This window comes from Rhipicephalus microplus, unplaced genomic scaffold (genome assembly GCF_043290135.1).
Source record: "Rhipicephalus microplus isolate Deutch F79 unplaced genomic scaffold, USDA_Rmic scaffold_15, whole genome shotgun sequence".
Lineage (NCBI taxonomy): Eukaryota > Metazoa > Arthropoda > Arachnida > Ixodida > Ixodidae > Rhipicephalus > Rhipicephalus microplus.
Genome location: NW_027464588.1, coordinates 12625297 through 12639591, shown reverse-complemented (window position 1 = coordinate 12639591; position 14295 = coordinate 12625297). Strand labels below are relative to the sequence as shown.

Below are 14295 nucleotides of genomic sequence, written 5' to 3'. Positions count from 1 at the left end.
AAGTGTTTAGCGGATTCCACGCCTTTCATAAGAATGACGAAAAATAGGGAATGCCGGCCTACTACGCAAAAATTTTTATGAATAATACCCCAGTGGGTATCAAGCAGATGTGCTTGCAGTGCTATTTTGAAAAGCTCTGAAAGACTGCTCTTCTAGCTTTTGCTGTGACTGTGCAGCGCTTTCCGCGCAGGCCTCGCATTTTTTTGTTATTTGCACGCATTACGGCATTCATTATTCGACCTCGTCTTTTGCCTGACCGTCCTCATGTTTGTGGAATGCATTTAGTTGCAGCATCAATAAAAAAGCTGTAGACTAGCCAACAGCTGTCTCTATGCTTAACACCTCACGTCATTGCAAGTTAAGAGCGTAATTTTGTGAAACTGTTCCCAATCCGCTTTGTCGGTGAAACACTTGAGAGCCTGTGGGGATCATGCATTTTGCTATTGATGTGCTGGAACTATTGAAAAATGGTCACTACCGTATGAAATATTAATGAATTTGCATTTACCCTACTGAAAAGTTCCGTATGAAATCTTACGGAAAATATATATCTCCGTAACATTTCCTTATGCTACATACGGGAAACATATGGAGTTTTATGAAAATTTACGGAAGTTGTATGGCATTTACGGAAAGCTTCTTATGGAGTATATGGAAGGATAAGGAAATTGTATGGCGTATACGGAAAGCTTTTTATGGAGTATACAGAAAAATAAAGAAAATGTATGGCACATATGGAACGCTTTTTATGGAGTATATGGAAGGATAAGGAAGTTTTATGGCGTAGATGGAGTGAGTTTTATGGAAAATATGGAAAGATAAGGAAACTTATGGAGCATACGGAGAGGTCATTATGGAAAATAAGGGAGGATAAGGAAAGTGTATGGAGTGTACAGAAGCTTTCATAAAGAAAATACAGAATGTAAGGTCTTACGGAAATATACAAATTTTGTAAGGTGCTTACGAAAATGTGCAATAGTGTAGTATGAAAGAAATGTGGATTGTTGCAAAAATGTGGAAACTGTACAGTTGTTGTCACATTTTTAGCAGGAAATCCGAGCTCTATAAAGTTATAAATGAATGCACAGTGACATGTATAGTACAAAAGAATAACGCAGGCTAGTCTGTGTTGTCAGTCACCACTGTTCGCCCTTCTCCAGAATGAATACAACTTCTGCAGATGACCAGGTGCTAAAGTCTGTCACACGGAAAATGTGTCATTCACAAGGAATAACAATAACTGTCATTTTACTTGCATGCTGTCACACGAAAACAAATCAAGCAAGAAAAGCATAACTTCAAGGGCTCGTTTTTTGGTAGAAACAATAATAATGAGAACTAAGTTCAATGTGAATGAACTTGTCAATATAATTGAAACTGTTCTCATTAACATTGGCAAAGAGAAATGTTATTTTAAAATATCGACCATGAGCTTAGCTCTCCTGAGCACCGACAAAAGAAATGAAAATCTATGAAAAATAATTGCATGTAGCCTAAAAATAATTTTTTTATTGATAGTATATGTGCTCCTACAATATAAATACAGCTATACACAACTTGCCACAGCTTCACGACAGTAACGAGGTAGGGGCAGAGGGAGTGGTCAGAAAAATAAATAAGTATGAGAGCACAACTGATATGTACGGACACATAATGGTGCTTATCATTGATGCACGGATGGTCGTGTATAGAGCTGGGTCGTTTTGAGATCTTCAAAAGCATTGTTTCAGACCACCATGCAGATTACGCTTCAATTGTAGTGCTAAATAATACACAACTTATGGGCCAGCTTTAATGGATAAGAAGATTATAGGTTAAACAAATGCTTTAAAATATATTATATCATGGCTGCATGGATGCATACAAGCTATGTAAAGCGCAATAAAGTGAGGACGCATGAGCTTCTCTTGATGCTTCAGTTCTACATAGATGCTTCAACTGTGCTGCAAAAAAATTTAACCAATGTCTGTGTGTGCAACATTGTCCATTTTAAACTATCTATATGTATATATAAAATTCCTACTGCGGGTTAAGCTACGTAGCACTCCATAACTCTTCCTCTCATTAAGGGCAATTTTTCAAACAATCAATATTCATTTTCTGTCTCATGGCTTCGTGCCCGCAATTCTTGGTTTTGCTCGATCACAATTGTGCAGCCCTTATTTTGGAGGAATCAAAAAACATCAACCAAAATATATTTTGGAACTCCTCCTCAGATATATTGCCTTCCCTCAACTGCCACAGCTTGAGATGAGTCATATAGCAAGTCTCGCGCATACCTAGGGCCTACCCTTGAAGAAACTGGTCCGGCTGTGAAATGCTCAGTGTTTTCTCAAATAAACTTTTTAGTTTGAGTTTTCTCAGTTCTCGAGTCCCTTCACAATCAAGCAGACCCAATGTTCCCCTTAGTCCTTAATTTTGTTATATTATGAAATAAATAAAAAATTAATAATGAAAATAAAAATACTAATTACTGTTGCGCAAAAAACACAGTCCTACATACGTACTTGAATGCAATATTGCCTTTAGTTTGTTTTATAACCTAAGGCATTAGAAAAAATAGCAGTACAATAAAACGTTGAAAAAAAAACAAAAAGAAAAATTTAGATTTTGTGGGATTTGAACCTGAGCCACTTAGTTGTGCTCGCGCACGTGAACTGAGTGCGTTAACTTGCTAAGCTATTTTTTTTGCTTTATTGTCTGTTTACAGGCGCATACATCAAACCACAAGCAGAACAAAAACAAGCAGTAACAGTCCAACAGAAATTTAAAATTCCCTAAGTGCTGCCAAGGGCTCCACCCTCGACAACCACTCAGGTAAAATCTCCTGAGTTTTCTGCAGTTCAACATACTTGGCCATACATTCACGGAAATACATTCGTGCAGGCCGTGCATCCTGATCGCGATAGTAACCCGCCATACGGGCCCGCCATAAACAGTGAAGTCCACACAGCATAATCAAATCAAAAGGCATTCCCTCTTCGTCCACTGTTGGCAGAAATCTTATACCATATGAATTTAAAGGTAATTCTTTCTGTAACGTCCTTTGAAGTACATCCCAAAAATATACTCCCTCCCAACAATGTAAGAAAACATGGTCAATATTTTTCGGTTTTTTACAGATAAGGCAATTTGTCCCCCAAGGTAAGTAAAAACCACGGTCTGCTTGAAATGTCCTGACTGATAATGTACCTGTGTGCAGCTTGAAAAAGAAAGACTTCGCGCCAGGAGCCACTTGCATTCTCTTCACTTGTTTTAGCACATCCTTCCCTTCACCTCCAGCATACATGACACGGTACAGCGGTTCAGGTAAAACAACATCGCATACATCTTTGTACAACTTCTTTCGAGACACTGAAAACAAATATTCATTGGAAAATCTAAGAGATAAAAACCGTACACTTAGAATAACCTCTTTAAGATACCCGCGCACAGCACCGGTCATGTCATTCGTGCTAACCACATATCCAGGTAAAGCCCGCATCAGTCTCATTTGGCACCCTGTACGTAAGAAAGGGTCCCTTGTGTAGCGAAAAAAAAAGAACCTAATTACGACTTGGCGTATGAAAAGATGTGTTAAACCAAGCCCTCCGTGTTTCACTTTTCGAAACAGATTAGTTCGACTGCATCTCTCCCAGTTCGAAGCCCACACGAACACTGCGAAGATGCGATGAAACTTCTGTATGTTTGCCCTTGAACAATGCAATACTTGCATCACATACCAAAGTTTTGAGGCAAAGAAAAGGTTACAGACAGTCGCCCTAGCAAACACTGACAGATGATTACGGTTGCATCTATGAGCTTTCGTCCGGATTTCTTTCGCTTGTTCTTGCCAGTAGTTCTCATTATCTTTTTAAAATTCCAGTGGCACCCTAAGTACTTGACAGGTGTGGTCACCCATTTAACATTGGCAAAATAGTCTGGTTTTGACGACCACTCTCCATGCCAGAAACCCAGACACTTTCCCCAATTTACTAGACTGCCAGTTGCCTTGCCGAACCTTTTAACCACACTGATGGTAGTGGTAACACTATCTTGATCGATACAACAAACAGCCACATCGTCGGCATATGCCAAAATTTTAACTTCGGATTCTTGTAATCTAAAGCCACGAATGCAACTGTTTTGAGCTATTGCTAAGCACAACGATTTTATATATAAACTGAAAAGTAGGGGACTCAGAGGACAGCCCTGACGGACAGAATGCTTTATGTTAATTGTATTTCCTAGCGTCTTATTGATTACCAGTCGGGTTGTGCAGTTCCGGTATGCCATAGATACTCCATCTCTGATTACAAAACCAACGTTGACATGGTCAAGAATGGCAAGCAGAAGGTTGTGGGAAACACAATCAAAAGCTTTCTCGAGATCAATCTGTAGAATGGCTACCCCTACTTGATTGGCATCGCTACACTTGAGCACGCAGCGCATCTTCTGTATATTAGTCACAATGGAGCGTCCCATAATCCCGCATGTTTGGTGAGGCCCTACCAATTCTTTGATTACTCCTAGAAGTCGCCGTGCTAGTACTTTCATTAAAATTTTGTAATCACAATTAGTTAGTGATATCGGTTTACACGAAGAAACTAATTTCAACTTCTCCGAGTGTTCTGTCTTAGGTATCAAAACTGTATGTGCTTCACTAAAGTACCTAGGGAGGCCATTAAGTTTATAAGCTTGATTGAAGACGACTGCAAGTACTTGGGATAATTCATTTTTGAACTCCTTATAAAACGAAGCACTAAGCCCGTCCGGCCCTGGAGATTTACCAGGATTCATTTTATCTATAGCCCTTTCTACTTCCGTTGGCGTTATAGATAGCTCTAAAGCTGATTTGGTGTTATCTGACAACTTCGGCATTCTGCTAAGGAACTCCTGCTTAAATGCCTCTGAATCAATGGGCGTGGCAGCGAAGAGTCCTTCGTAGTGTTTGCCAAACGCTCGTCCTATGCTCTCATTGTCTGAAACTTCAATACCGTTGAATTCAATGGCATCTATACGATTTCGTCTGGCATGACTCTTCTCTAATCCAAGCGCTCGTTTCGTCGGGCGATCATCCGCAGTCATTGATGTTGCTCTGGCTCGCACTAGCGCTCCACGATAGCGTTCCTCCTCATATACCTCTATCCTCTGTTTGATACTTCGCAAATCGTCCCCATATACTCCAGGTTTTTCACATTCAAGAGCTGTTAGTCTCTCAAGTGTTCGTCTAAGCACTTTCTCATTCTTCTTAGATTCAAAAGATAAAACGATAGATCTCTCTATTGCTTTTATTTTGATTCGCTGCTTAAATAGCTCCCATTCTTCTCCTATTTTGTCCATACACTCTATGTTAATATTACTTATTTCTTTAATAACTGATGCGCCAAACACCTCATCCCTTAAGAGGTTAGAGTTCAATTTCCACTGTTCCCAAGAAAAGCGTTCCTTTCTTTTTTTGACCCAATATTGCATTTTACAAGACAGTCATCGGAGAAGGAAACAGGGACAACATTATAACTGCTATACTGGGATATCGCATGCAGTAAGGTAAAGTCGATCCAATCGGGCATTACTTGTGCCTTGAAAGTGGGTATACTTCACATCTCGGGAGCTATGCAAACACTCCGCTACATCTACTAATTCGTGTTCATTAATCATCTTTAACGTTGCGCCTGCTTGATCTATCACTTTCATTCAAGACAGAGTTGAAATCACCCACCAATAAGACTTTCCTACCGGTACACATAAGTTGTCGTAAATTGGGAAAAAAAACCGATCTTTCCTGGCCAATAGTTGGAGCATAAACACATATAATGCGCCATTCAGTGTCACAATAAACAATATCACACCATACTACTCCGCCTGAAGAGCAAGAAAAGGCATTTTCTATGACTAATCGTGGCAGTTTTCTAACAAAAAGAACACATCCCCCTGATGTGCCTATGGCCTGGCTCACAGTGGCAAAATACCGTGATGTAAACTTAAGCACCATGCTCCCAGTCTCCTCCTCGCCTTCAACTTTTGTCTCCTGCACTGCAAGCACATCCAGACGTTCTTCCAATAACAACCGGTAGACTTGGCTTTGCTTCTTCTTTGAAGCCAAGCCCCTAACATTCAGCGTGGCGAAGCTAAATGATACCTGAGGCGCCATTACAACCATGTGGAGGAGTTAGGACCGGAGCATGGCGCTTACCTTGCACGTCTAGCGCTACGCTAGACGCCTCTAGGACCGTCCGACCGCCCGGTTTCACTGCACAGTATAATTGAATTGTTCACAGCTTTCTTGTCCGCGGTGCCACCAGCTCTTGCTCTCATGCTGGTGCGTCTGCCAGTCGGCGTCTTTGCCGGTGGTTCTTCCACGCTACTTGCACTGTTCTTGTCTCCCGTCTTCACAGGTTCTTCCAATGGTCTTTTAAAGGCTGAAACGGCACCGCTGGGCCAAGAGACGCGGCTGGCGTTGCACGTGTTTCCGTCTATCTTCGTGTCGAAACCAACGCTACAGGAGGCACCATCGACAACTTGGCCTTGCTCCGACGCATGGGCAGACGCTCCGGCTACTTCACAGCCTGCGTCTGTCACTGCATTGTCAGCTGTCTTGGTCGATACAGCTGCAAAACCTGGTCGAGCGTCCACAGGTGCCGGTGTGGATTCGTCTACTGATGTTGCAGATGTGCAGTTCGAATTTTCTGCGACTTGATTTCCGCAACCTTCAGCCGCGTCCTCTGCTTCTGTCACGTCCATAATGTGTTCCGACGCATCTTCGGCCTCCGCTGACGCGGTCACTGCGGCGTACGAACGGACGCATTCCGCGTCCCCATGCCCGAAACGCCGGCAGCGAGAGCACCGAGGCACCTTACACTCGCGACGCACATGTCCTGTTCCGCTGCAACGTAGGCATTGCATAGGCCGATATGGGGCAACCACTAAGGCTAATTCACCGGCGACTCGTACCTGATGAGGCAGGTCGTCGACTTTCATACCGCTTTTCAGCTTAATGAAAACAGCGCGGGTCGTCGAATTCTTCTCATTCACTCCTTCCACACGCCAGCGTTCCCGGGTCACTTCTGTAACTTTACCGAACGCTGCCAACGCCGTGCGGACATCTTCGTCCGAAACGCCGTGTAACAGCCAGTGAAGCCGCAGCCTCACCTTCTGCTCCTGAGGGTCGATAACGAGGCAGCAGCGTCCCTTGACCTGGAGTTTTTTCAGTTCAGTCAACCTTTTCGTCGCCTCCTGGCTGTTAAAGGTGACGGCCCACACATGGTTGATCTGGTAGGCGCCCAATGCAATTACGTCGGGAAGCAGTCGCTCCTTGTCCAGGGCATCTCGGAAATCTTCGACCTTGAAAGGCCTCACCCGAATATCACCGTGCAAAAACACTGTGTTCACAACAATACGTCCTGTTGGCAGATTCGGCAAGATCATCTCATAATCCTTGTCACTTTCGTCAGTAATCCTGTTTCCGCGGCCACCAAGGACCGCCTTTGCCGCTCCGCGGGAGCCCATGATTCCTGCGTCCGACGCGTGCGAGTGCCGGCGAAAGTATCGCTAAGCTATTCACGCAGAACAGTGCATTGGAGTTTAGGTTATGTATATAATTTTGCTTTTCACACGCTATGTGTTGGCATATTTATGTACAATATGCGATCGTATCTATTGTTGTGTGCATATGTTTTGTGATTGTATATACGTCACATGCTTTTCGCATGTCTTTCAACTGTAGATTGCTGCCCCGCCGCGGATGAAAACAAGTATTTTTACACCCACACACAAGCTTGAGCAGTTGAAGGTTGTTTCCCGGGGCTCTCTTGCGATTGAGTCGGCCACCACAGGGAATTAGAGTGATACGCCATTAATCCCTGCATCTAGCTGTATTCCACTTAGTAGCTCTATCGCTTGATGACAAATCGAGCGCGGGGCGCGACGCTATTGCGCACGACCATGCCTCGCGCAGCGGCGACAGCAGCTGATTGCGCCGGCCGGCTTGCTTCGATTTGCTTCAGAGCAAAGAAATGTCATACCTTGAAAGATTGCGTACTGCACTATGTCAAAATGTTACTGCTTTGTAGCCATCCTATGATTCATTGAGAATTGATAACTCTGATATCACTACTGTAGAGCTTTGCGTCGGCGACACGCACCGAACGTGAAGCCGCACTACGTCTGTCGTAGAAGCAGTAGGAGGCTGTCGTCTGCTAGAACAAAAACAAAAAAAACCTGCGAAAATATTCACAGGCTGTAACTTGTTTTTTGAATAACCGTTTATCACTTTTAAAGTTATTTTGCCAGATAACATACATTTTTTTCAGTTTATAGCAGCGACAGATGTTTTTTTTCCTCACACAGATATCCAAGCCAAATCCGTTCACAGCTAAAGCCACATGTTGTTTGTCTTTGTCTCCGTGGGCATGCTCTCTCCTGTGTTCGCGCTGCTACACACGAGAGCACGAAATGTTAAATTTACGCAAGGAAGCGCCGTTCCTCGTTCGTGTGATGTGCTAAGATTGCGCCCTATTCCCGCGGTTGTTCGAGTGCGGATCAAGTGCGAGTTGTCCAAGGAATCGGCGGGTTGGGCGGGCGCTCGAAGGACTCCGAGGTGACGGCTGACGCCTGTGGTTGCTTCCCTCAGGACAGTGTGAAAGAAACTAAAGGTAAGGGGGACACTTTTTTATGTAGACCAAGTATGCCACTCAGTGCAAGTGTGTGTTGCTGCACTCGAACGAGGCGTCGTGAAACGGCAACCTGACGCGCCTTTGCGAGTGCGGTTGCCGATTCGCTTTGACAACGCTAACGCCAGCAGAGCCATGGCGCATCGGCGCGGCCTTACTGGAGCTAATTCGAGACAACTGCGGCAACATGCATGTGTATGGTGATCGATTTTTTCATATGTGCAATGTAGTGAGGAAGACGCACACGGCGCTTGCTACGTTGTTGATTAAACGAAGCCTGCAGTGCCGTTTGATGGAAAGCAGCATTTTGTTTACGTTCGCGAGCGATACAATTTGTAACTTCGCTCGATTCAACTAGCCAACCGCCTAAGTGGGTTGTTTAGCATACGTTCACGGTAGAGCGTTATTATGCCCCTAAACAGTGGCGTGTGCTTGTTAAAAGTTATAATGTGTGTGCCTAGTGTAGAGAGAGAGGTGTTCGTGCAATCTGCATATGTACCTGCAAGACGCTTTTGCTTGTAACTAATAATGTGCCGGCCAGCACCTACATTGTACGCTTGACTTTGAAGAAAACTTGCATGCACAATGTGAGATTTTGTAATCTGCCGGAGTTGCTTTTTATGAAATAATACACTGCCAGCATGTTCAAAATATGTTTCGCTGCTGTGTTGCGGGGGTGCGGTTATCACGCTGTTGTGTAGTTGCTGATGCAAGCACTTATAGTTTTGATGCGTTAATATTTCTCATCTAACTCATCAGGTGTTTGGCTGTTTCAGCACAAACAAGGCAAAGAGAGAAGGAAGATGGGTAATGACAGGACCAGTGCCGACTTTTGTTTGCAGGAGAATACCCATGTTGGTGTATTTATTGTGACAGCCTTTCTGTGTTGCTTTTTTGCCTAATTTATGCAATAACACAGTTGTCAGCAATATGAGAGAGAACACTGAAATTAGCTTTTAAAGATCATGGTGACTAAATGCCTAGTAATTCACAGCACAAAGCAACAACAAAAGACATCAGTATGATCAATGTGGATGAGTACAGTCTTGCATCTAAAAAATATATTGTGCAAAATGTTGCCTAAGTAAGAAACCTCTCTATGTTTGCAAATAGTGTGACGTCACTTCAAGCGCCGTGCCAGCCATTCCCTCCCTCTGTGCAAGGGCTGGTTGGCAAGGAAGTTGTTTGTGACGTTCCTGATAGACCACTGAGATGTATGCGATTCTAAACCTGTAGCCTAATATATACGTAATCTTTTGCGCAGTTACATCGCTGCATCTGACACCTACAACTTATTTGCATATTTACATTGATTTCTTAGGACCTAACACACAAACTTGTTGTTTGCATTGTCACTTCATGAATATCGAGCGGTAAAGGTACTGAGTATATGTGAAACAAGAATCTCTACTTAATACATGAAGATATATGAGGCCTTCGATAAAACGAATTATACCTTTATTTGGCTTGCGTACTCGTCGGGGCGATTCATACATGCAGCTTCAGCAAATGGTATCTTCCAGCCCGGTGACCATGCAATTTTTTTCTGCACACAGCGCAAACACCGAGATGTACCCACTCGCAGATGGTCGCGTCAAATGCACATTTACCTTGACTAAAACGTCGAATCAAGTTTTTTCATCGACCGGTCCCTGCCATGAGTGCTAACGTCTTCGCAAACAAGACACGTTGTTATTGATACTGCACACACCACACACAATATTCTCAGTTGAACCAATATTCTCAATACCTTTCAATGCACACTACATGCCGCAATCAACAGTGCGCATTTTTGAAGACTATGCCACTGTTCCTCGCACAGGCCACCACGTGTGTTCACTTCTTCAAGATAAACAGACAGGGTAGCAAATATTTTACCACACAGTTTACCACACAGCTGGACGTTTGCTGACACATACTACAGCTAATGTCGGCATTGTAACGTGAAGTGTAAGCTTTGAAAAATTAAAACTTGCCCCAAACACCGCACGAATGTACCGGGCTGAGCCACCAGCGGGAGTGTTTTTCCAGCCACACCTTTTACATGTGCCAGTGACATCATGCTGTGACGTACCTTGGTAGGGGCCTATCGCTGCATACTTTATGTGAATGAGGGTCCTGTTAGTGAAAGCAGGCATTGTTGATTTCGTAACTTGTTCATTCCCGACTGGACCTTCATTTGCACGAGTTGTCTGACTGATATTCAGGCGAACTTTTGTGCAATAAATTATACAGTTGGCAGTCTGTGCTTGTTCCATACTGTTGTTACTGGTGTTTCTTGTTGTTACTTTGCACTGCTCATTACTGCTCACCTACAGAAACTAGCCTATCTTGCTGCTGTTTTGGACAAGATGCAGCTGGCAAGTGTGATAGTGTTCATAACTCTAAATTCTCAAGCAAAAATTATCGTTTCATATTCAGTTAGTTGCATTCATATCAGTACATTATAAGAAATCATTGATTAAACATTAATCCGTGTTCCTTCACATAATGCTCACAACTTTTATATCAAATTGAGTGGTGTTTATAAAAAGCATGAGTTTTAGCTAAACTTCATGCTCTTTTCTTGAACAGCTGACAAAACGCTATTGGATGCTTACTTGCCATGAGTCGGACTGTGTTTGAAATACATTGCAATTCTTCACCGGACTGCCAGTACACTTCACATCGGGGGAACATTTATTAACCATGGATTGATTAATTAAGAACGGAAAGAAAGAAGCGGCAGGCCGGGATACTTGATATTGGCATCCGTTTTGCTACCCAGCGCATTATCATGCAAACTTCCTATAGAGTGGTTATGCGTCTTGCATGTGTGTCTGTAAACCAAGAACTTTGGGTAGAACTATATCTTACAAATGGTTGTAGGACTGTGGAGGCTGTAGGGCTGCTTAGGCATGGTGGAATCCCTGGACATGTGTTTAACCTTGCTGCATCAGCTCCTTGGTGTTTTCCAGGCATCTTTACAGCTGTGTTGGGTGAGTAAAGCAAGCAGGTTTCAACACAAGGAAAAGTATAATATGGCAGCACCTCTTGTGCGTGCCTTACATCCCAAGTATATCAAATATTTATCTTGCACCTTGTGGCCTGTAATTTTTAAGGAGACACTTCTTTTTGCTTTATATTTGAGTCTTGATGCTTCGACAGCAATGTATTTGTGTTTGACAGCAAGTGTTCTTGAACAAATAACTGATCTCAATAATGACAAAACACCCTTCATACTTGGTCCTTAGCATAAGCTAGCTTATACCTGTAGCAGATTCAATTATTCATTTTTTGCTGGGATGATAATGGGCAAGTAGCAAAGGCAAGTTCAGATTGGAGTGGTCGGTGACGTCTGTTTAGGCTCTGTCATATTGCTTTGCAACCAGAGTTACTTGTGGCCACATATACAATGAAGCCACATGACGTGCATTCTAAATGAGATTACCTTATCACATTTCGCTGCATCTCAATGTGTGCCAAACAAAGGCAGATATCATTAGCTTGCCACTCTAAAGGGATACTAAACCAACACAAGGTTGAAATTTAGTCGTGGTGTTGCAGCTGTGTATGACTCTACAATGGATGCATAGCCGTGATAATTTGTCTATATGTTGTCGCAATAGTAATGTTACGCACATTGTACGATACAAAAGAGGTCCTCGCTTATTTCGCTTTTTTTCGCAATGCTTCTTTCTTGTCTCTTCTTGCCATGTGCTCCTCCTCACTGTACAAGGAGCAAGAGTAGTGGGCACACAAACACAAATTTAAAAAAAACGTTGTAAGGTGAGCACTGAGAAGCTGAATACTTCCGAAAGGCTCAAAGAGGTAAAGGTATTGTTTCAAGCTACTTTTTGGGCACCCACAGCTAGTTGTGCTGCTGCAGTTAAAAATGAGTTAAATGTTAAAAATTAATTGGAGGTGGTTTGGCACCCATAAATGCAGGTACATACAGAACTAGGTTTTAATGCGTAAGCAAAATCTGTTCACTCTAAATCAATCTTAATGATATCTGAAATTCAGGAAATATTCACAGAAAAGCTCAGGAAAAGGCTAAGTGGTTGCCCCTTGAACATGAAGGAGATACCCTTCTTCTAAAAGGTCAATAGACAGTCTAGTAGTCTCGATATTACATGCACTATAAAATATTCTGGTGTGGTGCTTTTCATGCATGTTATAATGAGAGGGGTTTTTAAGAGAACTGTTGTCACTTTGCCCTGCGTTGCTGAAATTGTGCACATAGTTATAATACATGAATCACTTTATGCCTTTTGATTTTATGCAAATGGTTTGCTTACCCAGTCGGTTTAACTTGATTTGGATAAAAACATAAATGCTCTAAACTTTTTTTTATTATACAGCAGGTTTATTTTTAAATTACGCGACCATTGATGTGAACACAGTTGGTGGCGTGATTGATTAATGCTTCACTATCACCACTCTAACTACACCTGCTACAGTGCATAGTGTGACAAAAGTAATGATACTTAACATTACTGGCAGCATACACTTTTATGTCTCAAAATGTGTTAAAAAGCTTGGTAAAAATGTGTGTACGTTTTTTTTTCGCTCCAACTATATATTCTGGTCTACTCAAAGTAGCTTCCGCTCTTTTAAGGTCCTCAAACTATTAGGTGTTCAAAAGAAGTATCAATGCCATATGCTTTCTTTGTCAGCCTACTCACCACTCTAATAATGAGAATTACCCGACAACATTACCCAGTAAAATATAGGGATGTTATAAAAAGTAATGTCAATTCAGTTGTCAAGAAACGTTGCCAAGTTACGTTTTTGTTCACTTTTCTTTTCATATTTTTGTTAAAGTTAATTTTGATAAGATCCCCTATAGCTTGTTTGGCATCATTTTCTACTAGTTCTCATTATAATGTGCTCAACAAAAACAACAAACCCTTAAATTTATAGTTCTTTCCTTTACTCATGAATCTGAAACATTGAATCTCAGTAATCTTAGCGGTGTGTGACTTGTTTTTTTTTGATCAGTTGTGCATGTGTTCAAGTACATGCATTTAGGTGGGAGGGTGAACCAGTGCCACCTCCTGTGACTAGCAGATTTTCTGAGAACTGACAGATGAATAATGCTGCCAAAGAAGTATAGGGATATTGGAAGTAATCGTAACGTAATTGCAATCGTAATGTAATTGCCAGTAGGCAAAAAAAAGGTGTCCCACACTCGCCATAATGGTAACAAGCAGCGCTGACTGACTCTTCCATGTATAAATGCACATATATACCGTACAAAATGGAAGAGGGATAGCCGCCATGGTAGCTGAGTTGATAGAGCATCGGACATGTTATTCGAAGTTCGCAGGCTCGGTCTCTGTACAGGGCAGGTTATCTTTTTTTCCTTCTACTTTTCTGTCTTCACAATTACAACACTTCTATTCTTCTTGAAGACTTTCTGGTGTAAAAAAGGTACCTTATAATCTGAAGAGGCAAACAGAATGTGCCAGTGCACGAGTTAGCTCTTGTAGTGGTTACAAGTAAGATATGTTTTGAGGAATAAATCATTCTGCCACTTGCCTAAAGAATGGCTACAGGACATGGCACTGGATGCACTTTGTTATTTTTGAATCAAGCTATCTTGTATTCTATTTTTATTATTTACATGGGATACACATGACGGTATCACACACTTTAATGC

General features: G+C 42.3%; 1 pseudogene; it reads right to left on the bottom strand.

The window, feature by feature from the left end:
* Window positions 1-6723, bottom strand: part of LOC142784772 (uncharacterized) — a 51984-nt pseudogene extending 45261 nt beyond the window's left edge.
* Window positions 6724-14295: the final 7572 nt, after the last annotated feature.